Genomic DNA, 21,658 nt, shown 5'->3' on the forward strand with positions numbered 1-21,658 from the left:
CCAGTATAATTTTAAAATGACAAACACGAATCCATCACGGAGTAAAATCAATTATTGAATGCATAAAACATAAAACTAATTTCACTCGCCGCCAGTTCCAATACAGTTAAGTGCATCATTTGCTACCACATGACACATGACAAAACCCATTTGGATACAAACACCTAGTTTAAACTCTAAGTTACGGCGATAAGGTTCAGTATTCAGTTTCACTTAAACTTTGTCCACATCTATCATGCAAGTGTCAGCAAAACAAAACTATTTATGAAATTGGAAGTGTTCCGGTAATTAATTTACTAACGTGTCTGAACAAATGGGAGGTTCTTTGACTTGATTAGTTGTACAGAAGTACTACATTCGTTATAAGGTGAATCATGCTAAACGGAATTTCAAACGGCATAAAATTGATTAAGGTCGGGTGCACCAACTAATTTTAGCAATAACAAACATGTTAAAGTAACGGTTAAGAAAGAATGAGTTGCACCATTTGACAATTTTTAGATGACGTCATAACTTTAACTTTTAACCGTAACCTTCTAATATTCGCCGGTTAAAGCTATTGTTAATGTTAAATCGCTAAATAGCGAGCTGTCAAAAGTTTCAAATAAATATTCGATAGTAACTTGATATTTTACTTTTTAACTTTCACTGTGCCAAGGAATACTATAGTGCAACACATTCCGCAGTCTATCTTAAAGTCAGCGTTACTGTTATTGTTAAATATGACTTAAACCTTAACTACAACAGTTAATATGATGCAACCAGGCCTTAATGTGACATTAACATAATATGTTAGTTATTATCTAATAAAAACAATAACTTGTTAATGTTATTTTATGATTCTAACGTCGAATGTTTTAAGAGGACGTGTCAAGGTGAGTTGAAGTGCACCGGATAATTGGATTGATATATACATAATGATGCAGTCTTTTTTGAATGGGTGGTTTTGACGTTCAATAAGTGATTTTGAACCTTATTTTGAACAAAAATATTTGAATTTGAATTTGAATCACCATGTTATACTTAATATACTTGCAAGATGCTAAGTGTAGAAACTCCATAGTAATTTAACTAGCTACGGCTACGGCGCCCTTCCAACCGAAACATAGTGCCTGCATACTTTTTGGAAGCAGAAAAATAAACTATGTGCTGGTTACCCATCTAGCCGACCCGCTAACCAACACAAACGGTGGTTAAGTCTCACTAATTATTGATTAGTAAAAAAATTATTGTGTGATCCGCCACTTTATTATGTAACGATTAATTTAAATAGTAAGGTGTAAATAATTATTATGTATTTTAATATTATTTTCTTTTTGTGTTACATACTATACTGGCACATCGATTCAACTATGTCTGAATATCGAAATGTTTTGAATTTTCTTTAGTGCTAATTCCGCTTTTTTTAATTTTTATTAACTCTGGCATGAGACTAAGTCACTTGTAACACTAAAGAAAACTCAAAACATTTGGATAATTATGGATTTCCGCAAACTAACGTCTACTTCAATAAATTTTCTTATGTCCAAATACCTACGATTGACATTGCGAGGCAAATCTTGTTGAATTTTAAGATTAAGTTATTTCTGAATTGTTATTTATTTATCCGACATTTCGGTACTTTTCCAATTATAATGGACACGGGAGGGGTAAGGTTGACAGGAGTTGTGATAGTAATTATCCTGTAATGTAACGCGTGTCACCGCCTATCACTTTGTCTTAATAATAATTCGTACTAGAAATCCAGTTACAAGTTTTTGAAGTTATACTTCCTCAGGCGCCTAATGAAAAAATTAAGAAAGTGAAATTTTAAGATGCGCGCGCATCGCTGTAAGACAAAAGTAACAGTGTGAAGTTGGTTCCTAAAATTTTCTGATGATTGCGAATTTTTTTTTGGTTTCTTTTTCCATTATTAGGACAGGCAAAGGGTTCAAGTCCATACAGCCGTATTCGTTAATTAATAATTAATTGTCAAAGCCGTCTTTGCAAGATTTTTACAATATTGTTCTTTATACAAACGTAGAATAGCAGGAGGAATAAATTATTTAAAGGATTTTTGCTTTGTTACGCCAAACATTACATAACTACACACACACTTTTTTTAATTTTAAAATATTTTTGTTATATTTTGGGCAGGTACATAATTTACATGGTATAGTTTTAGTGCTAAGTCACAGTTACTTTGTTAAAACCTAATCGCTCTTTAACTTCATATAAACGTATACAGCAAAGATATTAGATACAAAAACAATTATATTTATGCACTCAATAAAACTGAATTGTATCAGACTGCGAGACCATTACGAAAAAGCCACTCTGTAATTTGTGCCTAATATAATTGATATTGTATAACAATCGAAATTTGATATCGTGAATCGATTAAACGCGAATCGAATCGAACAATTGAATATCATGTGTCGGTGTTCTCGAGAATAGCGCTTCAAGGAAGCATCGATTGCGAACAGTTATTATGATGTACTTGTAACTGTACTAGTGAGACTACAATGAAGACGGAAAAGCGACTTTGTAAAAATTCTTTTTCATTACTCATACTCGGAAAGTAATGTTGTTTTGATTTTTGGGTGGAAAATGCTGCTTCCCTCCATAGAGAGGGAAAAACTCATACAAATTACTTCCCACCTAAGGGCTGGAATGAACTTTAAAAATAGAACTGCTGTGAAGAGTTTTATGTAAAAAAGAACTAATAAAAGTAAGTTCCATATTTGAAACTTAAAAAGTCGACATAAATTGGCGGGATACTAATCTGTGCTTAGATACACAACTAGTTTTATTTTCCTCATATTTGAAATAAAAAGTAGAGTGTTTAACTCGGGTAAAAATATCAATTCCTACTCGGACTATAGCCGACCTCGCTGCGCTCGGGCGTCTAAATACCTCGGGAATTGATTTTTTCGACCCTCGGTTAATAATCTACAATTTTAACTAAAATTAGCTTATTGCCGCGACGTCGTCCGCCTGGATATGCTCAGGAAAAAAATAGTTTTATGTTTTGCCCGTATACTTATAGATAAACGGACATAAAATCTATTTAATATTTTTGCGCTTCGGTATTGACTGTAGAAAGTACGGGGATTATTATTATTTTTTTTTTTTTTTTTTAAATATTGACACACTTTTTACACAAATTATCTTGCCCCAAGTTAAGCATATATAGCCTGTGTTATGGGTTACAAGGCAATGATATATTTAATACAATATACTTACTTAAACATACATATATTCATATAAACATACATAAATACATTTAAACATCCATGACTCGGAAACAAACATCTATATTCATCATATAAATTGCTTGCACCTACCGGGATTCGAACCCGGGACCTCTAGCTTAGTAGGTAGGATCGCTAACCACTCGGCTATACAGGTTGTCAAACACGGGGATTATTATTCTTTAATACTGTTCAACTATTTAATTATAATGTGTACCTACATAGATGCCAGTCGTTATGCAATAATAGTGTCCAATCGTTTGATTTTCAATCCTTTTTTATTTACGAAAAAAATAATAGTGTGATATTTAACATAAAAAAGGAAAACATAAGATGGATACTGTAAGTTAATCGGGTTTATAATATTCAGGGTGTCTCTATGGCATCGTCGCTTTGAGTGGTTCGATTTCGGTGCATTTTTTTTTAATCTGACGTAAGCGTCACCTGATAATGGTAAGTGTAACGTCACTGATATGGGTTTATTACAATATCTTTTGTAGTATTCTATTGTAACCCTCTCAGGTAAAGGCCTCCTCCAAAACTTTCCGTATGTATCTAGCTACAATTAATGAAAAGTTGAAGTGTAGAGAAAAGAGAAGTATTTGCTGTTATAACAACAAATTTAAATAACGAACGAACGAACAAAAGAAACCCGTTTGCAATTATATAGAATTTATAACTATATTATTGTTTTTCATTATGAACTCATAAATTGTAACGTGCGGAATACAATCTACTTTAAATAACACTAGTATTACAAGTGTATCAATCAGCACGCTATTTTTAATTCTTAAACCTTAAATCATTTTTACGTCTAGATAGACTATGACAGCTGTGAAAACGTCGAAACAAAAATTTAGAACTATCCACGGACAAGTATAAAAAAGAAGGACTCCGCGCTCCCGTGATATTAGCATATATGGCCACAAATTCTTTTATAGTATCGTTTTTATACTTTTTAACAACGCCCGACGGCGTTTTTAAAATATTTTATTGGGACGCAAACTGATCTGTCACAGATGATGGCAAATCTCATAATGGCGGCTGATCGGCTTGTTTAGTGTAAGTGTGTGCGTGGGGCTATGTATTTACACGATTACCGGCTTATTTAGGTGCTTCACTATTATGTACGGTGACACGGATTCCTTCTTTTTTTACTCGTCCGTGGTACTAAAATATATTTTGAGAAATTTACACACACTATCACAAAGTGTCATATAAATCGCGAGTGTAAGTCGTAGCTTGTCACGCACGCTAAGCTAATATTCCTGGCCTGTTTTATCGGTTGTCTAACAGCAAAACTCTATCTAGATGTATAAATTATCTAAGTCTTCAACAATACTTACATTCGGTAGGTTGGATAACAATCTCGAAGCTACCGTCTTTGTTTAATAAGGTCATCCTTTCACGTTGACTCGACCGTAAACTGATTTTATTCCAAACAAGCTGATATTGAATTACTATGAATAACAATACAATGTTTCATTTAGTTTTTTAACTGAATATTTCTTTGGTTGCGCTGCGCACTTTAGTTTGTGGGTATTGAATGAGACTGAGTTATCACGCTCGGCTGTGTAACGCTCGTACGGATATGTAGGTACATACCTATAAGCAGGCTCTTTTTTTTCTATTTTTTTTCTTCAAAAATCAATTGAAACACGTTATACTTATGAAAACGAGGACAAACTTAAATTGGTTTTTGTTTTATTTTGTCTTTTTTCTGTTTGTTTTTACAAGATAACAGTTTGACCGAATAATGTATAAAGATATAGGTAAAAACTTCCTTTAATATTTAGTGTTTGTTTCAATACAATAAGTGCGCAAACAAAACAGCTTAACTGAGCTGTTCAGAAAATAACGTGCTATTCTATTTAAAATAAATATTGTTCGGTTGATTTAGCTGAAATATTTGTTTTCATTTCCGAAACTACTTTGCCGATTTTGATGGGCTTTTTACTGACAGAGGGATTATGTTACAAGGATTTTGTGGGCTTTTAACTGACAGAGGGATTATGTTTTACAAGACTAATATGAAATTTCCGCGCAAAAAAAAACCCATAGCATAATAAATTAAATTCAAATTACCTTGCCATTTTGGACGTATTTATCAATGGACACGATTCCTAAGAATATATTTTGTAGAAAGGATTGGTAATTTAAACGCACTTAAAATTGAAACATCTGTATTTTACATTTTCCACTAATAACTATTAAGTATAATATTTAATACAAATTGGGCAGCGTTACTTCTTACAATTCACACTGTGTGATATTCTCTCCATTTTTTTTTGCGCCCAAACAAAGGGAATCTCAAAGGAAAATACCCTCCAGGATAACGACGGGAGGGAGGTGGTGAATGCTCATGCATACCAACGCAGCCTAAGTCTGCGTTGGTTATGTGGGACTCTGCCAATGCTACCAACTGTTAGTTGGCACTACTGTAGTGCCAACTAACTTACATGAATCAAGTTATCCAAAGATCTGAATATAATATGCTATTATGCCTCATGCATGCCATGCAATGTCTAAAGTTGCCTGAATTTCGCGGTATGGCACATGTCGATCTTCCTGAATCAGATCAAGATCAAGATTCAGAATCAAAGCATCAACGTTTTCTTTGGTGACTGCAGTTTTTGGACGATCTTGACGGGGATCATCACTGAGCTTGACACGTCTACGTTGAAATTCAGAAAACCAGCGATAAATTATGGTTTTGAGTGGTACTTCATCACCAAATGCAGAAATCATCCGGTCAACACACTGTTTTTGTATTAAACCATTTCGAAAGTCATAATAAATCATCGCTAGTTATAATTATATAAAATAGTTCTAACACAGTAAGTAGTAAAATAAATGTTATAATTTATTGGGATGTCTAATCAAATCAATCATATATCGTGAACTTAAAATGTCAATTGATGTCACAAATGTTAAATGTCTTATGACAGCTCATGACGTTGGTAGCGCTTGTAAACATATCAAGCTGACATATTATAGAATCACGACGGACAAATTTTTGCGGGTTGAGGGTGGACTACAAATGTCAAATAATATGTAGTGTGTATAAATATGGACACAGTGATCTCTCCAACTATACTAGTTGTAGTTTCCAACTATACTATATATATACTATATAAGCTTTTACAAAGCACAATATAGGGGATTAATAATGGCAGTCTGGCTTATCAATTATTAATACCAGAACCTCCAATATCGCAAATAACTGTAGTTCTTCTAGCCCCTATACGAAAGAAAAAATAAGTGAATGATACAATTTCTAGAAAAACCTTTCCAAAAATATTTTCCATTTAGGCATTCAGAATATCACTTGGTCAGTATTTAAATGCTAGAGATATAACATTAAAGCATACATTCTAAATAAGACGTTATGACAAAAATCATGATTTATTGCCAAGAGATTTACGTTCCACTCGTTTCACGAATTGAATATATAATGCTCATCTTAAAAGGTTTCCACTATCATGTTCATCTCACGACATACATCAGCAGCCGATTGAAACCCATATGTCAAAGTATTAAGGTTGTTTATTGTGCCAATAACTCTCACACGTTGCATTACTGTTATTTTCTATAGGACCTTTGATAGGTTATGAATATTGTAACGGTTTAAATGAATGACTGCGGAACATTGTTCAAATAGTTTATTATAAATTCTTCTTTAGAATGGTTTTATTCATTGTAAAAGATCATGTATAAAAAATGTCTTTTAAAAGTCATCCTTATACATATAAATTTATATTTAATAATATTTGTTTAAGTAGGTAAAAAGTGCTTAATAAGAATTAATTATTAAATACTTGCTGACCCGACAGAAGTTGTTCTGTACTGTATAATAAATAAAATACTGTTTTATACGAATTTGTAAATAATATTTCATAACATCAAGAATTATTTCGTAAAATATGCTGTTGTTCTATTGAAATTGTTTCACAACAAAACTGTCAAATGGATCAATAAATTCCCTCATAGATAATATGTCCATACAAAACAAATATTGGGAAGAAAAAGAATTAAGTATGGGTTCTAAATCCAAATAAAAACCATCCTATCTCTCAAGTTGGACTAAACATCTATGAAGTAATCCTCATTAAAGTCTGTTCATTAGATTAGGAGTTCACTGGAAACAAACATCAGAACGCCTCATGGATATGTATTAAGATGTATTTAAATATAACTGTCCAGTATGTTGTTTCAGTTAAATTGAATTATGTAGTAAATAAGTTAGACGTAGGGTTTCGTCTCTACAAGCTTATGTTTATTCAGGAGCAAGTATTGCCCAAATGCCCAATGATAGTTTGCTAGTCGTGCGGAAAATGTGTGAGTTCTTCCAGAATAATCCAGAACTACCTAAAAGGTGCTAGTGTTACCTAATTTAATAGTTTTTTTTTACATAATACATCGTTTGGTCACGTGGACTATTCAAAGTAGATGACTGCAATATTAAAGAACAACTGTGAAAGGGAGTGTTGGCAAAAGATTACTTAGGCGTCCATTATCCATTTCGGTAATAATGTTTTTCTTAGATGGTAAGAAGACGTGATGGTTTGTACATTATGTATGCACGAAATTGGCATAAAACAAGTGGCCCCATATCACTTGTTTGTACTTGTATCTAAATTGCCTTGTTTTGTTGTATGAGACGAACAGAGGTTCAGATGATGGTATTGATACAACCTGCCCATTACAATGCAGTGCTGGATTCTTGAAAAACCCAAAAATTCTTAGTGGCACTACAATTGCGCTCGTCACCATGTGACATATGATGTTAAGTCTCATTTACCCAGTTATTTCACTAGCTGCGGCGCCCTTCAGACAGAAACAATAATGTTTACTCAATACTGCTTTACGGTAGAAAAACGTTGTGGTATCCATAATCTAGCTGGCATGCTGTGCAAAGGAGCCTCCCACTGGTCATATAATGCCCCTGCGTATGTACTTAATTATTAAACGTTTCTCCAAACCTGAATTCGATATACCAGAAATAATCAACACTTTTTTTGGCTAACAGAACCTGGTTCAAGTTATTTACTCTCGCTTGGTAACATAAAATATAGTTTAATAGCAAGTGTTTTCCATTTTATAACAATGGAAGCCCCCGAGTATAAAATACAATAGTCCTTTGTAACACGTTGTGTTGTGTTTGCTTATTTATCAAATTATTTTTTGAAATTCTCGGGAAATGGTACGCTTTGACTTTAAATATGATAAAAATACTGAGAAACTAAATGCACACTACTGAATACGGTATTCATTAAATGTTAACGATAATACTGGTTCAATGATTGTGAAGGCGCTCATTATTCTTTGCGCTAGGCGACTAGTAGTATTACCACAGAATTGTACCTTTTATTATGGACGTTTTAAGAAAATTTATTGAATTAGGCGTTACTTTGCGGCAATCCATAATTATACAAACGATTTAAGTTTTCTTTAGTGTTAATTCCGCCAATATTTGTTTTTAAACAATTCGACAGGTGTTTCGCCTCTACACGAGGCATTCTCAGGACGTGTTGTCTCGCCAAAATCTGGCACGAGATCAATTTTTTTTTTATATCTATTGTTCTATTTATCACATCGAGTCAGTCAGCAGCTCCTGAAGATCGAGGTATCTAGCTGCTTACTCGCCAAATGCCAAACGAGAGTGTCCTCGTTCCGACTCCGCAAAATAATGTCAAAGGATATTATTTTCTAACAGCATAACTTTTGTATTACATTGTTTGCAATATTGATAATAATTGGTATCAGTTAAGTATCATCTAGTTGTTAGATAATTTATACGTCTACATAGAGTCTCTTGCTGTTAGACAACCGATAAAAACAAGCCGGGAATATTAGTTTAGTGTGCGTGACAAGGTACGTCTTACACTCGCGATTTATGACAGTTTGTGTTAGTGTGCGTGAATTGCTCAAAATAGAGGTTAGTTCTAAAGTCTATTTTTTTTCGTTTTCACAGCTGTCATAGTCTATCTAGACGTAATTATGATCTAAGACCTTGTTGTACAAATATAATATTTGCTAATCTAGCTTAATTAATAAATAAACAATTGAGTTGTTAGAACCCTATATATATATATATATATATAAACATAAGTGAGTGACCCATGGCCACCCGTGCTATGATTTCCTGTCTAAAAGCTCTCACGATTCGATAACAATCAACAATCAAGGAGGTATCATGCGAGAATATTGATAAACATTATGACATGACAAGTCAAATATGGAAATGTCAACTGTCATTGGAGATTCATACGTATATTATAACCTACCTACTATAAAGCAATGATAGTTTCTTTGTGTAATAATAATTTAATGAAACGAAGATTAACTTGCGCTTGAATGACATGGAACATTTTATTTACTTTAAGCTTCTAGTGTTATTTATATAAATTAAATATATCCAATAGGTATTCACAATAAAATGTAAAATTGTAATAATGTAAAATAAATGTAAATAAACCATATAATCATCCCACTTCTGACACTGCTGTTTGTATCGTAGTTTATTTTTCTTTCTAAATACTTTATATGGGCGCACCCATTTCTTGCAACAATAGAGAAATCAAGCACTTTGCCGGCCTTTAAAGGTGGGTTGTATGCGGTATACTTTTAAAGGCCCCCATATGGACTTTACATAGGTTTTTTCAACACATTTCATTTCAAAAAATCATTTATAAACACCATACATTTAGTTTCCGATGATTATTCAGAATTCATAATGTACAGCATATCTTGACACCTTGGATAACAAGCTCAGGGTCAGGTCAGGGAAAATATGAACTTAACCATTTGAAGAAGAAGTACTTTTGGTCAGATAACTAAACTCAAACCTTTAAATTAAAGTACTTGATAAATATTTATTGACTTGAAATGTAGTTTCCGTATTTTATGTAAGTTTATCAGCGCCGTAACTTATATCAGTTGTGATATTTGCATAACATACAAAGATAGGCAAAGGTTATTGAATCGTTATCTACAGGTCAGTGAACTACATGTTTGATTTAGGTGTGGTCAATATTGATCCTGTCAATCCCATTGGCTGGTACGAACTATGAACTTGTTACTGGTATCATTTATCATGAGATTAACCTTATTTCAGATGGAAGACTTGAAAATTTGATACAGTTTATCATTATATCGCACCACCTGGATGTTGGGTATTTCTCCACAGTAAGGTTCTAAAGAAGTTTGATCCAAATGTGCTGTCTTGGGCGTCATGAGCTATCCGGCCGAAAATCAGCAGGCCGTATCAATCGTCACGCCAGCATTAATGAAGCCCTCCGCAGGGTATTTGCCACTCTTAATACACCAGCTGTTTTAGAGCCAAGTGGTATTACCCGCAGCGATGGCAAGCGTCCTAATGGAATAACGCTGGTGGCTTGGGCACGGGGAAGAGCGCTGGTGTGGGATGCGACTTGCGTCGACACTCTGGCTCCTTCTCTTGTCCAAGTTACGTCAGTTGGTGCTGGGGCTGCTGCTTCGACTGCCGAAGACAGCAGCAATCATTGTGCCTTTTAGTGTGGAGACTCTTTGCCCGTGGGGCCCACAGCCGCGGAGAATGTACAAAGTGTTATCTTCTCGCCTCAATTATGTCGGTCAACGGATCAGCCCAGCTATCCAACGCGAAATTGCTGCCAGTATTCTTCGTACGCTTCCCCGTGTTGATCGTTTTAATTTTATGTAATCATAGTATTGAAAATATAGTTATAATATTTGGCTTGTAAAAAAGAAATATATATTAAAAAGTACGACAACACTCTTATCAATTTTTAGAAAGAACGAAAAATGCTTATTTGAAAATGCTTACTAGTTCATATGGTTTTGGAGGAAAGCATGCACATTTAAAAGACCGGCAAAACTCTTGCGTTTTATGCTCACTCATTATCAGATGACCAGCCCGTTTCTTTATGGAAGAGGAGGGCCAACGAGGAATACATTCTGGTCATATGATGGTATATGACAACCGCCTCCTATACTTGTAAACCCAGAGGTAGGTTTCCGACGCATATTTTTATTTACCCATTACTTGCGATCAAGACACTTTTAGCCATTCATGTTATATGTATGTATAAGGTATATATGTAAGTAGTAAGTAAGCCAGCATTAGTAAGCCTTTACTCCGTAAAGGCAGGGTGCGTGCGCGGCGATTAGATATAGCCGAGGCAATAAAGAAAATAATCTAAAATGGCGACGCTTATCATTCTTTCCCACTAACACTGTAGTGCTGTCTACTACACAAGGGAATACTGCTTGCAAATAAATTAATATTCCATTAATTATTACATTTATCAGGCACCTTTAGGTCAATCAAGAGCGTAGGTTTTTTGTTAACTGTACTAGGTTGCAACTATAATTGCAAGTATTGACTAAGGCTATATTATTTTTTGATCAATATTTAGTAAAGTAAGTATCATAAGATTATACCGCGACAAAGTGCAAAAACAGCGGTTATAATTTTCCCAACAAAAGTGTATTCTTACCTACATGATATAGTTATTTACGAATTACGAATCGTCCAAACGGTTTATTGGTTTCAAAGTTGGCTTTAAAATCGTTGATATTATTGATTTATACAACCCTTTTAAAGCTATGAAATGTGCGCCTGGTACTGATTTAAAATATGGTCTAAAATATCGGGACGATTGTAGAACTCGAAAATGTTCCTCAATCAATTGGAAAAATGGGATACTTTGAGAAGCATAAAGTCAAGAACGATAAACGATTATATGGATTTTGAGTTGGCAAAGCCATATACCAATTGGTCTTGACATAGTAAAGGCCTTTATGATTTTAATATGAATTTTGGTTTATGTTGGAAGGAAAAATAACATGAAGTAGGTATATATCGCTGTTGCAGGTGGTATCAAACCAAGCCAGGAAATAATACTCTTTATATTTATACTATTTGGAAATATTCAATTTTCTATTTTGGAAATATTCAATTTTTATTTCGCATCCAAAAATGATTGTGCGAATCGTAGTCAGAGATATTTGGATTTAGCCGCACATTTAGCCAATTCTATGACAATAATTGAACGTTATTTATTTATTTACAATTATAAATGTAAAACTTATTTAAAAATATTTAAAAACTTCATTCATGCATTAATTTTATTTACGCTGTAAAATAATAATAATTTAATACAAAACATTTGTACAGAAAACTTTTTGATAATTTATTCATGCATATTATCGAGTTAGGCAGGAGAAAATCAAAATGAACTTTTGCGGAAATGAATAACTTACGCACGCTAAACACTTGGAAAAGTCTACTTTTTGAGAAATTAAAAAAAAACTTTCACATATTAAGCGCTTAATGTGAAATTCAGACGAGGAAACGTTAAAGCAATTCAACCTAGTTTTAAACGTGTAATGTTTACATTTCTCATTCGTAACACGATTTTGATATTTGATTTCGTTTCTCAGAAGGTATGATTCATTCATCCGCTTCTTAAAGTAGTCCGCAAGCTTGGCGGTCGAGAAAAAACGTATTCGCCCTAGATTGATCGTTTTAAATATTAAAACCTTTTACGTTTTCAAGATATCGGTATATTAAAGATTATCATTATTAAAGTGAACCTTTTATTACTTCTCCTCAAATTTTTTCGCCCATCGCAGGTCTCATTACAATTGGCCGGTACTTACGGTAATTTCAACTACTGCTTTCAAGTCAGTTTGGCCGCGCGGTCTAAGGCGCAAAATTTAAGCTCCGGTTCCCGAGAGGTAAAGTAGGTTCTATCCCCTGAACACATGACGAAGTTTTTTTTATTACGCATATAAACGTGTTTCTTTTTTCTATGCTGATATTAATATGTTATTTTGATGAAAAAGATTTCCTTGCATTGTGGTTTCAATTCTTTTTTTAAATACTATTAACAGTATCCTACATTTATCCTTTCCTAGTTTTAAAAATATTATTTAAAATATCCTTTAAGGGACAACGTAAACAGTTAACGTGCTTTAAATCAAAACCCTTCAAATACAAATGATCAATTTCATATTTTATCATTGGTTATTCCATTTTCCAAGCGTTTTTATTAAACAATGTAATGTGCTTCTATTGCTTTTTTAAATGTCCGATCAGGTCATGTTATTGAATATTGAATACGTGAGGGAAAGAAATGTATTGGTTATTCGCTGCTTCGTATAACATATAACTTTCTAATAAACTAAATTATATACATTTTCTTTAATGGTTTATCTTGACAGCAATAGCAAAGTATTGAAAATGATTTTTTTATTTATTTAATTCCGAGAGATCTCCATATATATACTTGTAAATGTGTTAGTAACAATATTTTTTACTATCTTAGTATTATTAGTGAAATATATTTATAAACCTAGAGCTAACTGTATCCAGTTTGTCCGGAAGGAACAGTCAGCTCTGGCACTGATCATCTTCAGGAAGCTGTTACTGCTTACACCTAGACGCTGCAACATGGAGACCGCTTTATTGTGTATTATGGCATGGAAACCATCCACAGATGCATCAGCAAACATTCCTGAAGCTCTAGAACGCTACGGTAGCCTCAAAAGCCTCCTAAACGCATTATTATATAATTATATATTTAAGTTACTAAAAAAAAATTAAGTATTTAATATAGATCTGTGGTAGTTCATAATTTGGGTTTTTAATGCAGTGTTCGTGATATTGAGTGAAACACATGAGGTAAACCTTCAGTTGTTTTACATCATCACGATTTTGTCGTTTTTGGTTCCTAAATGCTTGGCGCGTTACGGAAAAATTATCATTGAACTTTTACGATGCGCGCGCACACCGTCACGCAAATTCGACACCTTGACGTCAGTAGGTCAACTAGACCATTTATTTGTATCATACTTTAGCTACCAAGCTTCTTTTAACTCATATGTCTACTGAACCACAACTAAGTGACGAGAATTAAATAAATTTCAAGAGGTATAATGTTGTTTTTAAAATAAATGTTATTAAACAATATCATGCGGTACGCACGGACTAGTAAAAAAAAGAAGGAATCCGCGCCGTGATATTAGCAAGTGAAGCACCTTTATGCTACTCGTAGTGTACCAGTTACACAATTTTTTCTCCCATAAATAATCATATATCCACAAATTCTGTTATAGTATTGTTTTTACACTTTTTCACAACACACGACAGCATTTTTAAATATTTTATTGCGTCGCAAACTGATCTGTCACAGACAATGGCAAATCTAAGAATGGCGGCCGATCGGCTTGTATTAGCGTAAGTGTGTGCATGGGGCTATGTATTTACACGTTTACCGGCTTGTTTTAGTGCCTCACTGTTATGTAAGGTGACACGGAGTCCTTATTTTGTTACTCGTCCGTGGCGGTATGATAATATATTTATTGGTTGTATGTATATAATATATCCTAATTACAATAATGTTCTTTCGACATTACTAAAATAGCACGAGGAGTATTATTTTCAAGGATTTTTCTTTTGTTACGTTAAAGATGTATTACGTCATGCGTGCATAGGTACATAATTACATAAACATATTTTAGATTTATTCGAAAAATAATTACAGACGTTATACAATAAAAATAACTCTAGCATCAGATCTAACTGCAATATTTCAGAGAGCACAAATAACAACCGGCAACAAATATTCATCTTTAAAAACTCAAAACGGATAGTAATTAAAAACCAATACCCATCTCTCTTAACTAGAATTCGAAGCCAAATAAACACAATAGGTTTCGTCCCAGCATCTGCGATCACAATTGATGGAATACATCTACACCTGTCGTGTGTCAGGTGTTAGCCAGCCGGTATTGTGGAGGGCCGATGAGTTTTTTCCAATATAACCTATGAGCTTTTCAATGTGGACTCGGATCGTATTTCTTTAACGAAATGTTTTTGGCGGGATTAGTTGGATTGGCGAAATATTTTGACCAATGTTTTACATTGTTTGTATGTTTTTTTTTGTTATGTATTTACCTGTACCTTGGTTTCATGTATACTTACATGGTTCACTATTAGCGATTAACGGCCGTTCCCAATATACTATCTACCGATAGAGATACATTACTACCTTCTACTGTCAGTAATAAGTTCTCAATAATCTGAAGCTGTCCCAATATACCCGATAAGTCATACTTATCGCCTTATATTGGGACGTGTGAATTGCAATTTCCATACAAACTTCTATCGCTGGTAAGCTATGATAGACTGAATTTTGGGAACGGCCGTAAGAGGAGAGAATTGTAACGGGTGATCTGTCGGTATGTAAAATATAAGTAGTAAGACAAGCAAAAAACACACACACACACACACAGATAGAGAGAGAGCGAGATTTCCTGTTCCTTTATTGTTTGAAATGTGTTATTATTATTATTAAAAAACTCATATGTCTTAGCACCGAAATGCTTATGCTTTTGTTTTTTTATATAATTAATATTTGTATGTTATACTAAATAAATAAATACTTAAATATTAGTACCTAATCCCTCTGACATTGATTTACCCGCGAAGTGTTAAAATTTAAGTCAAACATCCTTATCTTTTTAAGACAAATTACTTAAAAGCTTTATTTTCAGCCTCAATCGAACAAATGACCAATTAATATTTGATAGTTATTTAAATATCGTCCCCCACACGTTCTTAATTAAGAGGTTCTTGACAGGCTGACAATGAGTAATCGTAAGATTTGGAAAACGACCAAAAACTAATCTGCAAACGTTGTACATTGATTCATTCAAACTTTACGATTTTTGCGTATTTAAGTAGGTTGGTTTGGATTAGTTATCCTGTTTAAAATGGTTTTTTCTTCAGCGGAGTCAATTGTCAGAGCTCAATAGCACAAGACGAGCGTACGGATCTATCTTTTGGTTTGTACGCTCGGCTCGTTTCGACTCTTGCGGAACTATCCGATGAATAAGAGCTATAGAACAAATCCCTCTTGTTACATTTAAAACTGTTTCTAACCTTAACTAACCTTGCTACGGCAAACTAAACATGGGGGAAATTTAGCAGATGCCCAGGTATATTACAATTTAATTTAATACCTTATATTCGGAATATAACATACGGCAAATAAAATTTATTCTTTGTCAATGTTCAATATTAATGTTTTGGAGAGGGCTTAATATAATTTCCAATTAACTCTATATAAAACAAATCTTACAACAATATATACAATACTATGACTACATAAAATTAAAAGTATCACTACTTGGAAGAATACTGGCAGCATTTCCAATATTAAAATATTATTGTTATTTCCAATATGAATACAATTCAATATAAAGAAACTTATACTCGTATATACATATCACATTTTCTCTAAAACTTTAAGACCCACAAACAGAAATGGCGGATAGACTTTCGCTTAGAAAGGATTATTTGTTATACCCGCGGGAACAAAATAAGTCGGGACAGCTAGAAATTCGATAAATATTTTATCGGGAGACAAATAAACTGTATTTTTATCACTTTCAATTCAAACTAAGATTTGGGTTACAACATCTTAATGTTGCTGTAGTGCTGGTATATTCAATTGGGCTTCCCTGAATAATCTGATGATATTTTTGTCTTAACACATACATTCGTTCATACGTAAGAGTCCATTTAGTCATCATAGCTGCAAATACCCCGCTATGACTGAATAACGACATGATTTTACCAGTGGGAGGCTCATTTCATTCAACAGATAAGAAAATTAACATTAAACAGACGAAACGGATTATTGTTTATTTGTCAAACAAAAAAAATATCATAGCCAACAAGGAAATTTCTTTCACCATATATAAGTTTATTATAACTTGTCCTTCCTCTTTCAATTGTACACGACATTGCTATCGGTAACAATAATAATGCAATGTGAAATTGTTTCTAAGATTAGGTAAGAAATTATCCGATCCACAATACCGTTTCGCCCAATAGGAATACTTCTAATGTCTTATAGGTTGTTAACAGATATATCAAAATTTAAGTAATAAAATATGTCCACATTGAAAATTTATTGAAGTAGGCGTTTCTTTGCGGAACTCCATAATTATACAAATGATTTGTTTTCTTTAGTGTTAATTCCGCCAATATTTGTTTTTAAACAATTGAATTGTTTGAATTAACACTAAAGAAAACTTAAATCATTTGTATGTCCACAATGTATAAAACTTTTGACTTAGACAGACTATATAGCCTATTTCAACTTATACGTCGAAATGATAGCTTTCCAATAAAGCTGCAGTAATTAAACTTTAAACCAGATAAGTCGAGAATGGATCGTAATATTTTAATCTCTGTCAGAGAAAGCTGATGCTAAAGAATGTTAGTTGTTTCGTCCAAAACAAAGGATTTACTTTTCAATTATAAATGTCTGGATTATGCCCGTTGCTGAGTTATTTTCAAGTTGAAATAAAATCATTCCTTTCTTTCATTTGAGCTTACAAGCACACGTAGGTTACATTATGTTGTATTGTATTTAATTTTAATAATATGTTGTTATAATTAAGACGGGTTTTATGCAATCCAAAGAAGAACTATTTTGGGAGTCTCCTGTTGGTAAGTGATTGGTACCATATCAAATCTCGTTGCAACAGCAGATTGCATCTAAGAACAGAGTATGCGTATAGAGCCTGGAATGTCTTTCTTTATCGGTGACTCATGCCAAAATTAGAAAGATATCAACATATGTTAAGTAGAATTTCTTAATTCATATTTAAATCAATAAATATTCTTATTTTCACGCTGAAAATAACCCTTTAATAGGTACAAAGGCACCTTAGTGTTAAATTATGTGTGTTGTAGTAATATACCAATCAGAATTGCTACATCTCACCTTTAGCTTTACAATAAAAAATCCTTGAATTGGGCCAGCCTGTTAGTATATCCGACCTTAGATATTCGCTAAAAGGAAAACACCAGGATTAATACTAAGTTCTTTGTTGCAGGTAATCGTGCGTCATCCAATGATACACACCTTAGGAATGCAGTCGCTAACTCGCCAGCCAGTGACGGGTCAACTTGGTCCACAGCTTGAACTTTCATATAATCCTTTGGTAACAAAGACGCCATCAACATTCGTTAGAATGATTTATAAGCTGTGATTATTATAGCGATATGATTACAGTGAAGACTTAATTGTTACTACAATTTAGCGACATGTTTTATCACATTTATTTTCTGGAACGCAAATTATTAACATATCGCTATCATAGATGATTAGCTTACTATCAATCACCTGCAAATTTGTGTGTAGTAAATAAAGATGTACGCGCATTTCAATTCAAAAAATCTTTATTTACTTTAAAACTTTATAAGTTATTTAATGCAAGTCAGGATGAAGTACAAAAGTTACAGTAGCATTCAATTAAGAATAACAATATTCATTAGAGTTTCATCCTTATCAGCAACAGAGTCTATTGGTTCAATAATACAGGTGTTTTTTTTTTAATTCATTCGTGTCGATTTTCGTCAAAAGTTCAAGAAATATAACAAAACTAAATATGTTGTTATTGGTTTCTTATAAATCGAAGGCATGACAAATTTCACGACTTTCCTCTAAGTCTCGTAGTCTCCGACTTGGCCATCACCGACCTTCTCAACAATCAACCTGTATAACTATTTTTATCATTCAAATAATCTTTCACATTATAATAGGCCTTATGTGTTCATTTATTTTATTGCGATACATTAAAAATTTATAATTGTTTATATTTTAATATCATTTGGGAGTTTATTATAAAATATAACACAATCCACTTTAAAAGATTTAGCAATTTTACATAGCCTAGTAGATGGAATTGCGAGTTTATATTTGTTTCGAGTATTGACAATATGTACATTATTATTCTTTTTAAATTGGCTAATGCTTATGAGCGTAAAGGAGGTTCTCGTATATGTACTGGCAGTGTATTGTTATAATATTAATTTCACTTAACTTTTCTCTCAATGAATCCCTTGAACGCATTTTAAAGAATGCTCGTGTTGCCGTTCTCGTCTCATTTGATCTTTCTGATAACTACGCGCAAAGTAGTTATATATATTATTCTTCATGGAGAACAGCAAACAAGTCGAATCATAGATTACAATATACATAATTAACAAATTGATTAGTTAAAAATGTAGTCAGATACGCTATCCGCATAATACTCGTACTATATAATAATAATAATATAATATGAAGTACATAATAAAAGGCATTTATTTTCTCAAAATTGATTCCTTTAGAATTCTTTTTGATGTCATTTCTAATATATTAGATACTACTACCGCTTCGGAAACAAATGACGCTCTGAGAGGGAAGAAGCGGCGTAAGAAACTCTCTCGGAATTCTTTTTTTTGCGCTCTTTTCAATAAAATAATACAATATTGTACAGTCATTTCTATCGCTATAAAATAATCACAATCTAGTCCTAGGCTGCTCGATCACTTAGATATTCAGTTTTAACGACAGAGCCATTTTTTTTATAAAACATTTAAATTTATGTATCTATAGATAATGCCTGAACAGTGGCTGGGACTTTATTATAGAAGTGTATACATTTACCCTTAAAGCTATTATGTATCTTATGAAGCCTACTAGAATTAGTTTCAAGCAATCCCTTATTTCTAGTGCTATTATAATGAAAATCACTTTTAAGAGCAAAAAGGTGACGATTTTTGTGAACGTATATTAAATAAGTTATATAATAATGTTAAAACAAATGGAAAAATACTAATATAGTTTGGTTGTAATTGGAAATCATAATCCTAACTTTGCTACAATCACTCTAATACGAAAACACTCTTATGTATGAAAATATCTCATCTATGAAAATATTACTATCATATCTTTGTCATCAGCGATAGAAGAAAATTAGACATGAATAGCTTAATTACTTATGCCAAGACGTGCAGAATGGATTGCATTCAACCTTGTACATTGGATAACACAGGCTTTGATCTCTAGTATACCGGCCACATCAGAAATGCTACGAACAATAGCAGTGCTTCCACGTGGAAATCTTCACATGATAGCGGGACAACCATTAGACAATAATTGTTTACATTGTACAATATATACTGGTTGATATATTTACTTACATTTGTTAGCTTATTGATTATAAATAAAGAATTGTAATACATAATGCAAGGATAATTTAACAGAGAAGATACTCTATGTTGTCTACTTCCAAATGTAAAAGTTATTTCCTTACTTTGTGAATTTACAACCAAAAATTTATGTTTTTCTTATTATAGACCTCGCTCTCATCCAGCTTTCACTTATGTCGTGTGGTCTTCAATTTGTTTTGAATGTCTGTCCTATCGTTATTCATTTTCGTTATGATAATTCTACTTATATATCTTAAAATATTTAAACAGACACCCAGACATTGAAAATTGTTTAAATATGGTCACAGCAGGAATCGTGTCGAAGCTCGACTTAAAAATATTTTTTTATAGACATAAATGAAAAAATAATATATATCGCAAAATATACTGTATTTAGTATTTTCTTTAATTAACGCGAGTGTTTCACGCGAGAGTTTAGGGGGCTAAAACCGAGATCTGTAAAGAAAGGTCTTGAAACCTCGGGTTAACTAAAATAATAAAAATAATAAAAATGTTACTTTTACGCAAAAATCTAATGTAAAAACACAGTTACAATTACACGCGGCTTAATCCTTTAAAAGTGTTTTATTTTAATACTGTATATGTAGAGAACAAAGGACTGCAGGTTAGTCGAAGTGAAAGAAAAAAAAAAGCTCGAACAATATCTTTAAGATTGCATTAAAAAACTTGAAGTTGATTTTAAAACATCTGGCGCGGCTCAAGATACGCACCTGTTGATTGTATCCGTCTGCTACGATAGGAGGCTTGGTAAAGCAATGTATTCCGTGACGAAAGGTTCACGATGGTATGACGTCACTATGCTTAAATATAAAAATACATGTAGGTAGATATTTTAATACGAAAAATGAAGCTATAGTTTTGTCTGTTGCGTGTTACCATAATATTTCAACTAGCTAATACCCGCGACTTTGTCCACTTAAACATATAATAAGGACTAAGTCCTTATAAAAATCGTTGTTTCTTAAATCTTCAATAACTTTATTTTAAATGAAGATACAGCTAAGTGTCTGAGGAATAAAACGAAATCTATGCAGTTTTTCGTGATGCACGCACATATGAAAACCTCTATCATTTTATAGATTGGATTTATATTGGAACTGCAAAGTAGAGACAATATCGTACAGAATACTAGCAAAGACAAAACCAACAGAGATAAGTGGACATCAGGTAATAAATAATCCCAACATATCATAAACAATCCTTACTGGCTACTGTGCATTTATAGATATCTGAAAGCCTACGTGCTCTAATACGTCTACGGGCTTATAAGGCCGATGATATCAGTCTTTGATCAGAAGTTAATCCCAAAGCGTCAATATTGGCCTAAAATTTGTGTAGGCAGCGC

At 33.0% G+C, this 21,658-nt stretch overlaps 1 protein-coding gene across 2 annotated transcripts in view; it reads left to right on the forward strand.

The window, feature by feature from the left end:
* LOC126970402 (DE-cadherin) overlaps positions 1 to 21,658 on the forward strand; it is a 199,558-nt gene that overhangs the window by 107,196 nt on the left and 70,704 nt on the right. The window contains exon 2 of one of the 2 annotated variants that reach the window (XM_050816232.1): positions 18,150 to 18,257. The exons of the other annotated variant lie outside the window; for it this stretch is intronic. The gene's annotated coding sequence lies outside the window, so the exon portion shown is untranslated. The remainder of the gene's footprint in view (positions 1 to 18,149; positions 18,258 to 21,658) is intronic. 2 annotated transcript variants of the gene reach the window in all.

Source organism: Leptidea sinapis, chromosome 21 (genome assembly GCF_905404315.1).
Source record: "Leptidea sinapis chromosome 21, ilLepSina1.1, whole genome shotgun sequence".
In the NCBI taxonomy this organism is placed as follows: Eukaryota; Metazoa; Arthropoda; class Insecta; order Lepidoptera; family Pieridae; genus Leptidea; species Leptidea sinapis.